The sequence below is a fragment of the Paramisgurnus dabryanus genome, chromosome 10 (genome assembly GCF_030506205.2).
Source record: "Paramisgurnus dabryanus chromosome 10, PD_genome_1.1, whole genome shotgun sequence".
NCBI classification, from domain to species: domain Eukaryota; kingdom Metazoa; phylum Chordata; class Actinopteri; order Cypriniformes; family Cobitidae; genus Paramisgurnus; species Paramisgurnus dabryanus.
In genome coordinates, this window is record NC_133346.1 from 14,201,914 (window position 1) to 14,205,040 (window position 3,127).

General features: G+C 37.7%; 1 pseudogene; it reads left to right on the forward strand.

The window, feature by feature from the left end:
- Positions 1-838: 838 nt before the first annotated feature.
- Positions 839-2,706, forward strand: LOC135779482 (asialoglycoprotein receptor 1-like; annotated as a pseudogene).
- The last annotated feature ends 421 nt before the right edge of the window (positions 2,707-3,127 follow it).

The following is a 3,127-nucleotide window of genomic DNA, read 5'->3' on the forward strand; positions in this document are numbered from 1 at the left end:
CTACGATACACTCCAACAACAGGAATAATAAGCACCCCAACTGTGGTTTAAACTGCTCTAAAATACTCTCCTGAATGTTGCCTTCGTCCAATCACCCGGCGCTCCTCTTAACGACTCTCAGCTGTATGTAATTCGGCTGATTACAGCGTTCGCGACGCTACCGGATGTCCGGTGTTTTCTCTTACCGGTCCGGGCGGAAACATCCGGGCGGAACCAAACTTTCCCGATTTTTGGTTCCGCCTAAAAGATCGTCACTCCTGTGACACATGTAAAGTATCTATAGCTGCAGATGGAACTTTTAAGTGAAGTTTCGTCCTGTGTACTTTTCATCATTGGCTTAACTATAATTATTTATTTTATTTGGAGAGTGTTATACAGTGCAACTTATTATGCATTAAAACTATACGTTTCATTGGTGTTGGTGGGATTCAAACCATAACCTTTCGAATGCACTACAAATTGAACTATTGAAACAAGCTAACATTTCATTAATGCAACTTCTTTGCACTGTGTGCTGCAGGGTTCACTAGCTTGTTGGTTTACAGGCAACTTTTTTTGACCTTGTAGATAATGCTATGTAAATGCAAACATTAATATACTGTATAATTCAAGATCGCAATACAAAGCCACATATTGTAGGATTGTAATACAAATTTTAATCAGAAACCTGTTCTAAGTCTTTACTAGAGATGAGGAGACATTAACTGTTATGACTCGCCCTTAGAAAGACAACTTTTAAGTCGCAGTAAACATTGAATGTCACATGATCTTGGACTTCACACATAGGTCTCGTCTCGCTTCCTTTTACATTTTACTGTATGCTAAAACCAGCTACAATACACAGAAAGCAGCCCACCTAAAACTACCCAAAAGGTACATTCAGTAGAGCACAGTTAGTTATAGAGGTTATTTAGGGAAATGGGAGAGATTATTTATGATAATGTGATCAGCACTGAGTCTGAGGAAATGAACAGAGAGAGAATGGAGATAATGGTGGCCATCTACGAATGTGCAGATTCTGTGAGAGATCACGACTTCAGGACAGAAACAAACACACACCAACAACTTCAGCATACGGGTAAGAAACATTCATTTCTCTGTCTGTGCTGTATTAATGTGCATGGAGAAGTAACAATTGAGATGAAAAAATAACTTCTGTCATCTTCAGGAAGTGAGAGTGTGACGATGAGAACTTACAGATCAGTTACAGTGTGTTTGGTGCTGCTGTGTGTTCTTCTACTGACTGCAGTCATTGTGCTGTGTGTCCTCATCAATACAAACAATCAACAGTTTAATATCAAGACCAAAAACCTCACAGAAGAGAGAGATGAATTTATAGCGAAGTATAACAATGTTACTAAACTAAATGAGCAGCTGAAAGAGAGAAATAAACTGTGGACACAACTTTATGGTAATCTTCAACTACATAAAACATCACAAATATTCAATGTTAAAAGGATGCAGTACATTTTGTTAACACTACTGTAAGTTGAGTAGGCTAGTTCATTGTGGTCAGAAAAAAATAAGCATCCAAACTGATTTTTTTAACAGATGGATGGATTTACTATCACTTCAGTTTGTACTTCATTTCATCTGAGAAGAAGAGCTGGAGTGAGAGCAGAAGATACTGTAGAGAGAGAGAAGCAGATCTGATCATCATTAACAACAAAGAGGAACAAGTGAGTAAAGTTTTGCCATCAAAAGTAAGTTAAATCATATTTGCTTCTTAAAAACTTCATGGATAGGGTTAGGCAGTATTTATAATGATCGTTAAATATACAGTGAAAATAACATGCATGTCCTCATTACAATTATATATTTACAGCATACAGTATATTATGTGGAGGAGTACGAAAAAAAAGAAAATCAATTGAAATGAACAGTTAATGACATTTCTATGATGACATGCATCTTTTTTCTATATTTCTATCTCTTTTTTTTTGTTCTGACCTAAAAAAACACTTATGCATTGTTGTTCTTGTGTTGCTCTAATTACTTCTATTGTTTAATTTATTTCTAAGTCACTTTGGATAAAAGTGTCTGCTAAATGACTAAATGTAAGCCTAACTGACATGAATTTGTTGTTTCTAAATCTTCTCAGGATTTTATTAAAAAGAATTATGGTAATTACGGACTCTGGATTGGTCTGAATGACATCGATGAGGAGGGCAGATGGAAATGGGTTGATAACAGCACCCTAAACGCTAGGTGAGAAATCACTAAATTTAACTGATTATTATCCAATAAATGATTCTCACAGTCAGTATCATATCACACAGAAAACAACACTGAAGATCTAATGATTATCTGTAGTTTCAGTTTCTGGAGGTCTGGAGAACCTGGTGGAGGTAGATGGGAGAACTGTGCTGTGTCTTCTTCATCAGAGTGGTTTGATTACACCTGTACTCATGCTTTTAAATGGATTTGTGAGAGAGCACAGGAGCCAGTTTCTTTAGACATTTGTTTTTAAGCAGTAAATTGTGAAGAACACACAATTTTCACCATCGCTTGAGTTTGAATAACTGGCACCTGCCCCTCATCAGCTCATCTCATCTCCACTGTATACAAGGACACACCTCAGATGCATTAACTGTCTTACAGTATCTCACTTTGGGTTATGGACTCTGTGCTTGTTGGATTACAATTGCCTTTGGTGAGTATCCTGATCTCTGCTGTCCTCTGTGTCTCCCTGAAAGTCCTACCTAGTACTCTTCCATCATGTCCATGCTCCATCTTGGTTACTCATGTGAATGGTTGCCTCCATACTTGCCAAGTGACTTCCAGTCAGCATGCAACTGGGGTGTGTAGTCCTGTCCATGACCATCACTATTGCTGTCACTACATGCCTGCAAAAATTAGAGACTGTATATTCATCTGTTAATTGCCAGTATTATCTGCTCCACTACTGTATGTGTAAGCTTAGGTGTTTGCTGTTTGCTCTTCTGCTGCTTAAATAAACCGGTTAACTGTCATCTGTGGGCTGGGACTGACCATCAAGAGTGCTGGAAGGATTCCCAGTTGCCTGATGATGAATTTGGCCTGCTGCCAGCCAGTATGTTTTTTTAAATAATTGAATTATTATTTTATATTATTCCCCACCCACTGTATTAAAGTGATAATTTCTGGA